This window comes from Rissa tridactyla, chromosome 8, assembly GCF_028500815.1.
Source record: "Rissa tridactyla isolate bRisTri1 chromosome 8, bRisTri1.patW.cur.20221130, whole genome shotgun sequence".
NCBI lineage: Eukaryota > Metazoa > Chordata > Aves > Charadriiformes > Laridae > Rissa > Rissa tridactyla.
In genome coordinates, this window is record NC_071473.1 from 14,047,379 (window position 1) to 14,062,403 (window position 15,025).

General features: G+C 40.1%; 1 long non-coding RNA gene across 1 annotated transcript in view; it reads right to left on the reverse strand.

The window, feature by feature from the left end:
• Positions 1-1,274: 1,274 nt before the first annotated feature.
• LOC128914222 (uncharacterized) overlaps positions 1,275-15,025 on the reverse strand; it is a 184,137-nt gene continuing 170,386 nt past the window's right edge. Inside the window, exon 3 of the long non-coding RNA XR_008468219.1 lies at positions 1,275-1,459. This is a non-coding gene — a long non-coding RNA (uncharacterized LOC128914222). The remainder of the gene's footprint in view (positions 1,460-15,025) is intronic.

Consider the following 15,025-nt stretch of genomic DNA (forward strand, 5'->3'; position numbering starts at 1 on the left):
GAAATGTCTGAGAAATTCATTAAACATGCCAAATATCTGAGAAAACCCAGTGCAATGGTTAAGTTATCTAAATCTCTGTTTAAGCAGCTAAAGGGCTGTTTCCTTTTTAAATTCTAAAAAAAAAAAAAAAAAAAAAAAGGTGAAGAGGTTACTGTGAGACAGATTCAAGTCTTCCTTCAATCATCTGATATTGGTGGCAATTTCAATTAAGTCAATAAAGTTACTGTATTTGGCTTTAGATCTGCTCTCCTCTCTTTTCACCTTCCTCCGGAAAATGGAGAGAAAAATCTTATTTCTGCAAATATTCCCTTAATAATCTATTACAACAGAATCTTATCAGTAAGCCTTATTTGGAAAAGTTCAAGTGATCTGTTTTCACTCCACTGGTCATTTCTCCCCCAACAGTCTAAGCACACAGACCATACAGACCCATCCAATGAACTGCAGACACCCTTCTCTTTCATGTACTTTGGCATTTAAATTCCCAGTGGCTGCTCTATCTATGCCATTTAAGCTGCTTGAAAAAGCAAGAACGTCACTTATTTACAGTAAGTTGCTAAATATCTGAGCAAAGGAAATTCTTGAGGATACGTCAAGCATCTTGGCCTAACCCCCAAGCCAGGCCAGGCTCAGGAAAAAGTAAGAAAAAACTAATAAGGAGTAACACCTCCTTTGTCAAAATTACTCTTACTTGGCCTTTCACTGCTGAAAGGAGACCGAAGAATACTTCCGAAAATTATTCTTTTTGCTAGAATAATATTATTCTAGAATAAATTGCTATACAATTGCTAGAATATTCTAGAATTGATATTCTAGAATATTGCTAGAATAAATTATTCTTTTTGTAGAATCATAAAGAATCATTTTCCACAGCCAGCTAACGTGGACAGAAGGTAAGGAGGCAGCTCAGCATCAGAAGTCTCAATTTCATTTAAACATGGCCTGATCACAGAAATGTCTGTGACCAGATCATCCCCTGACACTAACTGGCCACAAGAATACAGTGAAATTCTTGACACAAAAGTGGACAAGGGATAAGACAAAGTTGTCAACTGTCTGATATTCTTGATCACATTACAATCATTTATTGTAATAAGAAATAGTAGTTCAATCACAGATATTCAAACTAGCAAAAACGCCATCTACCTTTACGTGCATATGAAATGACAGAACCTGATCTCTGTTCAACTCTTACATGACTGAATTTTTCAGTTTCTCTTACTCTTAGACAATAAAAAAAAAATAGATAAATTAATTATCTTACCTACCAAGGAACATTTTATGAGGCTCACTTGCTTTTTTTGATTGAAGTTGAATACTTGGTGTATCAAACAATTCAGTGATGGATCAGAGATGATCTTCCGCTGTCACTTCTGCATTCCACATCTCAGAAGCTTCATATTGTGGACCAAGTTGTTAGGCCTTCAGCACAATTGACTTTAAAATGGCATTCTGCCCTCTGAAAGAACAAAAGAAAAAAATTTTTTACATTTCCTAATGTCGTTAACTGTTTTCCAAAACTGCTTAACTGGTCTAATGAAGCAGAGAAGGACATTAAACCTATTACTAAAATACACCTCAAATTGACCATCACATCTTCTCATTGATAATAGGGACACAAGCTACAAAAAACAGCCCTCAGAACATTGGCCCTAGCCCAGTCTTCACATGTCACAAGTCTTCACTAACATCTGTAGAGCATGGATGTTTTCTAGGCATCTGGAAAAACCTGAGGCATAACGCCCACGAGTGATACCAAGCACCCCAATGCCTAGCTCTTACAGCATCCATTTCTTCACAGGACTAGAATAGTCTTCTAGTAAAAAGGCAGTGAAAGTGGCAGCTCCACAGGAGGCTGGTTAGAGGTAGTGTGAATTTATATTTTAAGGTGTTCTAGGACGTTGTAAAACCACAGAATGTATTATTTCCATATTTCAGCTTTGACCTTACTATATAGCTTCTGCTCTATGTATAATCCCATTTCATTATTGCAAGGTTGCATTTCTGAAGGTTGGTTATAAATTATATCTATAAACAATTTCTCAAGTTACCGTTTGCAAGTTGCTTGTTACTTTTATCTTTAGGAAGGCCTGTCCTTAGAACACCTCAATTCTGGTCCATCACCTTTGCTATTAAACTACAAATCCAAAACATTTACTAGTGGCTACTTAAGTTTGCATCTATTTTATGAATTATCCATTTAAATTTCTTATTCACTTAATGACAACAGAATTTGCACAGATCAACTGAACGATTAAGCTATTGTTCTGGACATCATATTTTTAACTCCAACCTTTCTTTTCTCTGAGCGCATTCTCTGATCGTCAGAGACTCAAGGGAAAAGAAAAGACAGGGGTAGGTCAGATATCTAGAATCTAATTCTTTGTCACCCCGTCAAAAATTTAATCGACTCCTTTGTGACTTGTCCAAATCCCATGGAAATCAATGTAAAGACACCCATTGATTTGACAGAGTATGTTTGCCAGGCCTTTAACCTCTCTAAAGCAAATTATAATAGGATGCCTAATTAAAAACTTAATTAATGCCTTATGATGCTTTCTAAAAAATAAGAGAAATTAATGTTCATTGTTTCCACAATTGTCAACACCAGCCTACTGACTCTATGCTAACTAAAATCTCCTGAATGTATTATATATTTAGCATTAGAGAAGTCAAGAAGTTTTTAAATAACAGAGCTTATTCATTCAAGAGGGGAAAGAAAACGATTCACCTCCTTTCTCCACCTGTAGGTGCTAAGAGCCTACTGTAATCACCAAAAAACAAAGGAACTGGTATTCTTATTTACAAGTCTGCATGCTATCAAGGATGCAGAGAATTATCTTTTTTTTTTTCTTGACCCTGGTAATAAAGCTGCATCTTTTTTCCTTTCTGTAGCCTGAAACAAAGTAGCTGATTCTCAGGTGAAAAAATAATTAGTAACACGGGAAGTTGAATGAATTTTGAGATATTGAGGAAAATGTAGTTTGAACTGTCAGGTTTACTTGCTTACCCACAGGAACTACAAAGTAGCAAAGAGATAAAACCCACTTAGAACTTACAGCTTTCATCAACCTATTCCCTCTGGCTGATTTTTTCCCCCAAATCTCTCTCTTCCCAGTGGCTCCTATTAGAAACACAAATAGTTTTCCTCCCTGCTTAGCGACAAATGCCATGTTACTTGCTTTTTAAAAAAATACTATTAATTATTATTCTTTTTTTAATACGAGGATAGAAAGACTATGCAACCTGTTCAGTCAAATTCACTTCACAGGCACACTTGCACTGCATGAATTTTCAAAGGGAACAGAAGGCAGTAGTAGTTCAGTTCCCCTCTATTAGACCAAAGAGAGTTGCCCTCTTTTTGACACCTCACCTACAAAGGCCTGCCAACAACACCAGGAAGAGAATCTATGCATTTGTAACAGCTGTGGATCATCACACAGGACCCTTAAAGTATCTCCCATACTCTACTGTGAACAGGTAATCAAAAAATTATGGATAGGAATTGATTCTCTACATTGCAATTACAAAAGATAAGGAAAATCAGCTTCCAGTGCCTCAGCAGGCCATTGATTCTTGTTCATGATTTTTTTTGTACCCCCTCCAAAGGCAAGAACCCTAAGTCCAGCCACCTCAAGTGCATCTATACCAACGTACAAACAGGAAGAACTGGAGCTCCATGCCCGGTTTGAGAGTTCAGTTCTCACAGGAATCACAGAAACAGTGGGAAAACTTGAATGACTGGAAGACCACAAACAGCTACAAACTTTTTCAGAAAGATAGGAAGGGAAGAAGAGGTGGAGTTGCACTTTATGTAAAAGAAAAATTTGAGTGTATGTAGGTGAGCTGAGACCACAAAAGGTCTATTGAATGCCTTTGGATCTAGATTAGAGGGGTTGTCACTGAGGGGGATCTCACATTTGGTATCTGTTACCAACCTCCTAATCAGGATGATGAGGCTGACGTAACCTTACTTTGGCTGCTCAAGGAAGTCTCAGGCCAACAGAACCCGGTCTCAAGGGTGACTTCAATTACCCGGACATTTGCTGTGAGAACAACACAGCAGTTGGTCGCAACAACACGGCAAGGCACAAACAGCTCCAGCTGTGGGCTTTGATATGCCCTCTTCCTGTTCCAAGCTACAGTGGTGGTGATGAGGTGGATCACGCCTCTCTAACTGAAGTGTCTGCTGCTTTGGTCTGATGCCTGCATTCACCCGTCACTGCACTCTCACCGAAACGCCTTTCTGATTGTCAATCTGAATTTTCTCTCTCCAGCACCAGCAGAGCAGTGCCTCTCTCTCCTAACAGCCCTGGCCCCCTTGTCTGCTTCTCTGGCCACAGAGGCATTTGCACCTATTTGTTGTGTCCTTAGAGCTCAAGGCCCCAAGCAAATGACGAGGTTATGCTGCTCTCCCTTAAGGGCTGCCTCTCCCTCCAAATTTTCTTCTCTTCAGCTGACTTGCACTCTTAGCTAGGTTTCTAAGGCACTGCTTACATTAAGAGATGTGCAGGGAAGCACATAGAGACCCCATATGAGAAGCTGCAGGACATATTTTGCAAAGACAACAAATGACATTATGTTGCTTAGTAAGTACCATTAACCTGTAACACTGGCTATGTGCTTAAAGGGAAGGAAATTGCTGCAAGTCGGGGTACACTGCAAAGCACAGGAAAAACAGGACTTTGTCCTGTTTTTCCTCCAGACCGAGGTATTTGCTAATTATTTTGTAACAACTCCCCTCCCACTTGCCCGCTTAGAAAGATTTAAGTGCCCAAATCCATTGTTAAGCAATGAGAGTTAGAAGCCCCAATTTCTTTGTGGATTTGCATGAGTGACTTGTAGCTGAGCCGTAATCCTATTCTGATTCACTACAGCCTGTTTTTCCGTAGGGAATGGAAGTGTCTCTGATTGCAAATTCCACTGCACTGGGAGCTCCCAAATCTCAGTGCTGTACCCAGCCGCTCCCAGGGTGGGCACGGAGGCTCTGAGCAATGCCAGCCTAAAAAAAGAAGATAAGCACAGTATTGTCATACAAGTCAGAACTGTATTTCTCATTTTCTGTTAAAATAGATATAAAGTATTATGAATTAATATTTTGAGAATATACCGCTGCTTGTGTGAATGATATTTAGCAAATCTAATTCATAGATGTGCCTTCCATTAAACAATAAGGTCAGGTATCTTCAAGGAGAAAAGGTGAATCCAAATGCTATGCAACAGACAGAAAAGAGTGGGGTGGTTTCACTTGCTAAAATCTCCTCTACTTCGGCCAAAGAAATTAAAAGTACATGAAAAATCATGCTAGCCATAGCCTTCCATTGAAAGATGCTGTTCTGAAGTTTGCATAGAAAACCAGTAAATGGAGAAATAGCTAAATGGGTGTGGAAGGTCTTCATCTTCACCCCCTAGTTTCTGAAAAGCAAAGAAAACTAAAGCAACAGGCTCCAGCAAGTGGAAGTCTAGAGGAAACATGAGAAGGAACTTTGTCATCGAGTGATTACAGATAGTCTTCCTGCTCGAACAATCTTGTGAAAGTAATTACAGAGAGATTCAGGTCCCAGTAGATAGCAGAACAGTTTTAACAGGGAAGTCATGAGGGGACTTCTAGGCACCACGATAAGCATCAATTCCTTTCATGGCACCAGAAGTGGAAAGTGTAAGTGACATTCCCTAATTACTTATTGCTATACCTAAAAAGATGATTAGAGGGAGCAGAGGGCATGGAAAGCATCAAGGCAAACCAGTAAGTTATTCAGAGTGCAAACTCCATACTGCGCATGGAGGAGAAATGGAGGAAACGTGTTTAAGAACAAACTTATTCAAAAGCTATTAAAACAGCCAATCACTGCTAAATTGTGTAGAGGAGGAAATATGCCCTAGAGGGAGTGAAAACCAGAAAAGATTGACTTCTTCAAATTCACAGCTGTGGTGGAGCAATCAAATACTTCAACGCCAGCTTCCCCTCAGAGACAAGACAACCTGGGGCCATACGACCTCAACCTCTGATATGCACAAGGAAAATTTAATGAGAGATTTGCTATAGGAACTGATGTCTTGAAGTGACAAATTGCAAGCTTCGCTGACCTCTCAATGAAGGGGAAGTTTCAAAACTTTCATCAGCAAAATTGAGCAATGGAGACAGGCACATGCAAGGAAAGAAAAACTGACTATAAGCAGAAACATTGACAGTCACTGATAAAAGCAGCTTAATTCCACATTCTTGCTAGCCAAAAGTGAAATGGCAACAGAGGAACACAAAATATAGCATAAAAGCATCAAACCACAATTGAGGTGAAATCCTTGGCTGAGTAATTGATTTATTTCCCCCCAAATCCACACTGCTTGAGAAGAGACGCTCTGTTCATTTAGTCATTGCTAGACTCACTCAGAACCAGGAGGTACCCAAGTGTTCACAGTCACAAGAAAGTAAATTAGATTAAACTTTTCCAAGCTTTTGCAGCTTCCAAGAAGGCTTACTTTGGACTTTTGACTACACGGTAAAGCACAGGCATAGCACAAAGCAGAAAGCTTATCTTTTAGAGCTTGTATCTTTGTAATTGGCAGAATGCTAACTGTAGGAGATTGCAGTACTGCAAACAAGTTAGTTAATATTTCCAAGTGCCAAAGATTTTACCCCAGATTTCCGACACCATATCTCATGCAGTTAATAGGTTTCATGCTGATCATTAAACTGAACAATACAGAATATCATGCTGTTGGCAAAAAAGCATTATCATTAATAAGATTATATATTTGCCTCTAAAAAGGAAGAAACAGCTCTGGGCAATTGATCTGTGCCTTCAGAAGACTAATCATGTGAAAAGTGAAGAGATTTGTACCATCAGCCTCTGTCCTAGCTCCCATTCCAGGAGCAAAATAAGATTTCTGCCTATTAAAAATCCGTATAGATGGAGAAAAGGTTAACTTGTGGAAGTTCTTTTGCTAGATCAGAGCATGGTATCTGAAGCACTGTCCCTTACAGACATCATCTTTGGTGTCTTCAGAACAGAAGGTAACAGATAGTCAAACCCAATGATTTGGGGTGTTCTCCTTGAGGCAGAGTTTCTCTAAACAAGCTGAATACATGTGCCAAGAATCAAGCCTCCCTGGAATGCCAGGTTGGGCACCTGAAGGCAGAGATACCTAAAATCACTAGTAACACTTAAAAAGCGTAGGCATAATTCCCAACACTCACACAATCTCCCTCTCTCTCTCTCAAAGAAGCCCACACTGGCAAATTGAGAATAAATCACTCCTCACAGAAAGTCTGAAATGACAGCATTTGGCTCCAGTGCCTACAATTCTTCACTGAAATGTTACATCATGTCACTTTTTATTGCCCTGTGTGCATGCCAATGTGTACAAGATTAGTGCCGCTGCTGCAGATGAGATGAACTACTGCTGTTCCTAGGCTTGCATCCTCTTAAAAAAAAAATCATTGATATTATGAAATCTACTTAAGAGCAAGACTTTTTTTTTTTTTCTTGGTAGGAAAAGGAGAAGCAGCAGAACTTAGAATATCATGTGCCAAAGCAGAAAACACCTAGAAAAAGAAGTCCTTTTCAGTATCATCATAACAATAAACAAAGCTTCAAGAAAGGGAAATATATCAGTAGCAGAATGATTTAAAAGATCTCACACTAAAGTCCAGAAGCAAAAACCTAGAGGAAAAGCAGAAGACTTAAGGGTTCTGAGTCTACTCCCAAACTGAGATCAACAGGGTTAACAATCAATACTCTTTAGACGTGTTAAAGTTTCACCTTCTAGCTAAAAGAAAGACAATGGTGTCTCCTATATTTGCAAATGGAATTTTGACAGCAGAGCAGATACATCTTCATCAGCACTTTGTGTCTGCCTGCCCCCTCACTTCAGTTCTTATTGTCATTTTGCAATATATTAATGATCCAAATCATCGAGTGATTCCAGTTAGGCTGCAAGAGGTTCTCTGAAGTAGGCAGCACTCCTTATAATGATAGATTGCAGGAATAATGGCCTCTTTACTGAAAGCAAAATATCAGAAAACTGGCTGAAAAATGGCAGAAGAAGAGGGACAGAAGATAGCAAGTGCTTTATTAGCAAGTATGGAATCAACTATTCAAGAGGGCAGCATCATTTTATATTCACTTTTGCAAGGCTACCTGTGTATTAAAGACAGATGATGCTCATGTAGGCATAAAACATCAGATACCTAGGAAAGTAAAGCATAAGAAAAGATTATCAAGCAAGATACGGACATAGATGACCTTAAAAGTCAACTCTTAGAGTTTTTCCTCACACCAGAAAAAGATACAATATTTTTGTTTCATTGCAACTCCAAAACACACATCAGGTTAATAACTTAATTCCAGGCATTCTGGAGGCCAGAGAAAATTGTACAGCCACTGAAGTGATTTCTCGAGCATGACCTGGACTTTCCAGCATGAGCTGGAAAACGTAGACTTCTAATGCACCTGACTCACAGGGCTACGTACATATCACTGTCAGAAGAACACAAGAAATTGCAAAATAACATTAAGATTGTGGCAGTGCCTACCTCCGTTCTGACCCAAATGCACAAGTAAGCTAACAGAAAGGTTCTCATTCATCTCTTCGATGAGGTCTTTAACTTGCCTGGGTTTGGGCACATTTTTGCCAGTCTGAAACTTGCAGTGTTAAATATAAATAGCTTCATGCACAGGTCAATTAAAACGAACAGTGCTTCTCTCCCCTTGCATTCTCCCTCCATTTTATTTTGTTGGACTGGCTGCCGAACTGACTGAATCTTATCCCTTTCAACTGCCCCGAAAAGCTCTCTAATTAGCTTTCTGCTATTCCAATTAGTAAATGCATCACACTGGCCATTATTATATTTCCAGGTGCTCTACAGATTTTCTGACAATAAACTAGACTGATGAAAACCAGGAATACACAAACAATCTGTAAAGTTTAATGCTTCCATTTGTTAGGCTATCTGAATAAGAAAAATGCCATTAATATGGCTAAATTAAGTCCATCAACTTTCACCATTAATAGCTGGTCTTAATTCAAAGGTGCCTTTTTAATCTCTCCTGAATTCCTCCAGAACCTAATGAATACATGTAATAATAACAGTGATTCAGAATTTAATCCTGACTCTAGTCTGTCTTAAATTAGACCTTAGTCGTTAAGAGATTACAGGATAGTGAATGATAGTTAATCAATGTGTTTAATTTGGCCCCATTATTTATTTGATACAGTTTCTCACATAGTGGCTATAAATCTTTTTTTCCCCCCAAGCTTGGCCACCAGAAGCAATGCTGAAATATCGAGCGAAAAAATATTAGATTTGATGATCCTTTTAAATGCAGGTTAAACTATAATTAATCTCTCTGCATGTGCTCATACCTTTCAGACCAATACATATATGCACATGTGTAATTCATACATAGCCAAACACTTCAGGTAAGATTTATTGTGCTTTTTTTTTTTTTTGTCTCTGTTAACTCTTAGTACTATCACTCAAGATTTCCCAGCACTTACCACAGCATTAGCCCTAAGCATCGGGAAATCACATTTCTTGGTGCCAAGGGTTTAAAAAGATTCTAATTCAGCTATTAAACTGGAGGCAGCATGTGCCAGCCCCACAGCACATTCACCCATTAATTCCGTCCCCTGGAAAAAATGACTACCTCTTGCACCAGTCTGATAAAATGAGGAAACGCACTGATTATGTCTGTGGCAGCTATTCTTGACCCAACCAACAGTGACAGTCATCAAACCGCAGTACCTAGAGCACTGCAAGCTGTGTGAGCTAACCCAAGACATCATTAATTCTAAACACCAGAGCTTTCATCCAGACACTGGAGTTCAGAGAAGCTTAAAAACAAATCCCTTTGGTAGGTTGAAATTCTGTATGCTGTTCATATTAACTTCACTGACAGTATTTGGAACTTATTTCTCTAGCTGGACAGGTCAAATGCGAGAATAAAAGTGCCAATGTCTTTCACTGGATTGCTCAAAATTGGACCTCAGGTTCAATTAATAATATTAGCTGGACAGAAATCAAACCAACTGAGAGACCAGGTGTTTTTTAAATTTTTTATCACTTTTAACACAACAGGATGGAAGGAACAAAGTGGCTGTGAACGCTGTAGACTAGGTGATTTGTCCAGCCAGGATCTGAAAGCATACATGTGTTCAGTACAGCAAAAATGCAGGGGAAAAACCAACATGGTATTAAAAATGCCCTTGCTACCTAGTCACGTCAAGTCTTTGGGGAGATTTTAACTATTCAGAGGGGTCCTGGGATCTGGATTTCTGGGAAGTTACTGTATGAGGTTAAATCAAAGGAGGTGTCCCATGGGATTACCATAAACTAAGTTTACGTTGTAGTCTAATGAAGGACTCGTTCCCTGAAAGCGCTAATGTACCTTATGCAGTTGCATGCCCAATGTGACATTACTCTTATCTGGGAGAGGACAGCTTACAGCATTGTCATCAAGCTGCAAGTGACACCAAATTAAGACTTCCCCTCCTGCTTTCTAAGCCCAGGGGGTAGAGTCCTAACACTGCCTATAGCAGGAGCAGGAAGAGATGGGAGGAGAACCAGCCCAAAGCCAGTGGCTTTCTCTTCTTCTCCTTCATTTCAAAGCGGGCAGGGATTTGATTGTATCATAGAATCTTCATGGTTGGAAAGGACCCTTAAGATCATCGTGTCCAACCAAACAACCTACAATCTCTGCCACTAGAGCGTGCCCTGAAGTGCCACATCTACATGTTTCTTAAACACCTCTAGGGATGGTGACTCAACCACCTCCCTGGGCAGGCTGTTCCAGGGCCTGACCACTCTTTCAGTAAAGTAATTCTTCCTAATATCTTCAGACCATTTCCTCTGGTCCTGTCATTATTCACCCGGGAGAAGAGGCCAACATCCACCTCTCTGCAACCTCCTTTCAGGTAGTTGTAGAGGGCAATGAGGTCTCCCCTCAGCCTCCTCTTCTCCAAGCTAAACATGCCCAGCTCCCTCAGCCTCTCCTCATATGACCTGGTCTCCAGACCCCTCACCAGCCTGGTCGCTCTCCTCTGGACACGCTCCAGCACTTCAACGTCCCTCTTGTACAGCGGGGCCCAGAACTGAACACAGTACTCGAGGTGAGGCCTCACCAGTGCCGAGTACAGAGGCACCATCACTTCCCTACTCCTGCTGGCCACGCTATTCCTGATACAAGCCAGAATGCTGTTGGCCTTCTTGGCCACCCGGGCACACTGCTGGCTCATGTGAAGCTGGCCGTCCACCAGCACCCCCAGGGCCTTTTCTGCTGGGCAGCTTTCCAGCCACTCTTCCCCAAGCCTGTAGCGTTGCTTGGGGTTGTTGTGACCCAAGTGCAGGACCTGGCACTTGGCCTTATTAAACCTCATACAGTTGGCCTTGGCCCATCGATCCAGCCTGTCCAGGTCCCTCTGTAGAGCCTTCCTTCCCTCAAGCAGATCAACACTCCCACCTAGTATGGTGTCATCTGCAAACTTGCTGAGGGTGCACTCAATCCCCTCATCCAGATCATTGATAAAGATATTAAACAAAACTGGCCCCAAAACTGAGCCCTGAGGGACACCACTGGTGACCAGCCGCCAAGAAGATTTCACCCCATTATCCCACAGTTGGTAGCAAAGCCTTCCCTTGAGAAAAAAAGTGGGACGTCCACCTGGTTCTGCACATTTTCATGTTCCCTTCATGTAGCAGGGCAAGGATTCATTATGACTATTTCCGTTGTCAGGTCTGATCTTGGATCCAAAGCATTCAGAAAAGGGGGGGATCTCTGTACAGCCCTCCCAGAAGCAAAGAGTATTTTGGAAACAAAATGTGTTGTTTTGTAATGTGCTACCCTAAAAGTTCTCCTTTGTTCTTCTTTGCTCAAAAAACCCCAGATAAACACACACACATTTTTTTTCATGAAGGTAAGTAGTCAAATGGTATCTCAGAAAGTATTATGGACAAAATACCAAGGAAGTGCACTATATGCTTTTCTCCCAGTTCATGTTTCTAAAGGTAGCAAACGTGCTAGAAGTCAATGGCTGAATCCTGCATAGAGGAAGACCACAAAACTTCATGGTTCAGGAGTACTTTCACACCCTCATCTTCCTTTCGGGCACAAAGAAAGCAACCAGATCTTCAGTGGAGCTCAGTGTGTTTAGTTTCACAGACTGTCCTTAAACACTGGTAATAAATAAGAGCTGCACAACATTAAACTCTCAGGGGGACATTTCAGAACATCTAGGGCCAATTGGGTACCCCACCAGTTTCATATTTGACTTTTTATTTCAGTAAATACATTCTGAACTCTTTCAAAAACCTAGCTGGTTAGGCTGGGAATAGAACCAAGGATTTAATACAGAAACATCTTAGCCAAAGTCAGGCAAATCCTTTAAAAAATTGCAACCAATAATCATTGGTATGCTGCTTTCTCCCAAATTTTTGGGATGTTGCTTTCCAGTAGCAAGTATTTTAGTTTCGGATAGTCTTGAAATGCTATTCACATTTATGTTGATTTTTCAAAATGGAAGAACTTGTGTTGCCTTAGCAATATAATTTCATGCTGTGTTATTATAACAATTTCTGCATTTTTATTTATTTGCCCACAGCAGCAGAGCTAAAAAATTTTTGCTTGCTCACTCTTCCTTTAAGAAATTTTACTAGTTAATAAATAAAGCTTAGCCTTGTTCCAGAAGTCCGTCCCTCAATAGTTACTATTCTCTTTCTGTCTCAAAGACCAGCTGCAGTGAAAACAATGCCCTCTCGTTCCTCCTAGCACTTAAAAAGGTTTATAGATCTCCAGCCTCCTACAACTCAGCAGAAAACTGCTCGCACTTGACAGTCTTCAGAAATCAGCATTGTTTCCATCCTCACTAAAACTGTCAGCCACACAAGGTCAGGAAATGAGGAGAGCTGATGTCACCTGAATCATTACTACCTCTGCTTAGACCTCTCGCCACACTCCTGTCTTCCACAGAAAGCTGGTATACCCCGGAGTAAAAGTCTTTGAAGTCTTTTAAAACTGTCATAAAATAGTTTCTGGAAACTGTTTGGAGAACTACAAAGAACTCGAACCCTTCAAAATCGTAAACTCATGAATACTTTCTTACCATAGTTGTCAAACCCTGGTAGTGTTTTTCAGAGGGCTCATGAATATGAGCACCTCTGCAGTAGCATCCAATAGGTATTTTTATTTTTTAGATCTGATTCTACAAGGATAGCAATAATGAATGCTTTCAAACTATCTAGACTCCATCTACTAGTCATGCCAATTAAAAATCACCATGTAAATCTGCAAGACAGCTCAGAAGAGAGTTTGCTCTCTGAATACCATGATATGTGCTCTTAAAAACAATGTCCATAGGATAAGAAGAAAATTAATTCCATCACATGCCTTTGAGACAGAAACATTGTTTCTGTTCTATTTTAAAAATAAAAGCTGTGCATGACAGAATACAAGCAAAAGGTTTTTAGTGAACTGACGTATTTTCTCCAAAGCCTGTAGGTGCTTGAGATGACCTCACGGACAGTAATAATAGTTCCAAGACAACAAGGCAGTTGTAATTAAACAGATACTTGCATACTGCATACCATTGCACACCAGAAACTATACAAAATTCAGTTATAGGCCATATCCATAATATCAGACATATATATATGATATGTATATATATTACACTTGTCCCCATCCCATCAACAGCATCATTATTCACCTTAAATCCTAAGCTTATCCTAACTGTTGCTAAGTCTCCATGTCCACAGATTCTATTTCTAACATGGGGATATTGCTTTCCATTTCACAGTTAAACATGGTATTGCTGTTGGGCGTGCTCCTTTGCTATGTGTACACCTTTCGGTTAATGTGGTAACAGCAAATAGAAAACAAAGCAATGGGCTGGTCCAGCTGCTGTAAATCAGTGTGGCTCCACTAACCTTGGCACGGCATAAACAGTCTTTTGCAGACAGAGGCAAGCTCCTTGTGCCTGAGCTGCAAGTCAGCTGGCCGTACGCCAGCTCTGAACAGGGAGCTATTTGGCTGTACGAATGCGGTGCCAAGCCTGAGCTTATACAGATGAGCTTTTTCTCAGCAAGGCCTATTGGGTTGGATTTAGTGTCATGCTAAGCATGCTAACACGCAGAACTTGTACCAAACATCTGGTCTGATCTGGCATCCCTGAAATCTACAGAACTTCCCTATTAACTTTACTTTTGCCAAATCAAATCCATATTGAGTCAAATGCTCTCTTCGTGCAAGTCAATGAGAGTTTTTGAACTGATTTCAGCTGTGATAGGTTTAACAAAAATATATATTTTCTTTGGTCAGCTACACTGCTCCCCTCCCGGGTCTAACCAGACCACTTTATAATACAGCATTCACCCTTTTGTTAATGATAACGTTAAAAAAATCAATGGCTCAATTAACAATCACGAATGAAGCTTCCAGGCAACAAGCACCATGATCAATAACTTATGTTCAGTGAAATTAAAGGCACTTGTTAAGTCAAGTGTTAAAAGCTGCACACACTTAATATGGGAATATCAGTCATGAACAGTTTGGCAGTTTAACTTGAGAAAATCAGTAAGTACAAAGTTCCCATACTATGTTCCACACCAATGGGTAACTAATGAAGCATAAATATTCATGCAAATTCATTTCTGTAATAAATTCTCAAATCCCCCAATAGACAGCAGTAGTGCTGAGTTGACATAAGCTTTCACTTTTGTTATGAGTTATACTTCTAAAATATGAATCCAAAATGAAGTTGGCAAAACCAAATTCAAAGCTTGCACAAAGGCAGATCCCAGTGGTTTGAAGTAACATCAGAGCGTAATGGCCCCACTGCTATGAATGACAAAATTTTCCACCAGCATAAAGGGATGTACTAAGATTTCTTCCAACAAATTTCTCCAAGGTCACCAAAACATCCTCAACTGAAATAAAAATGCATTCATCTTACAGGACAGGTGAAAGCAAGGGTTCACATAGCATAGGACAAGTGGCATGAGAACATTTGAGTCCTTTGGAAGAGTTAT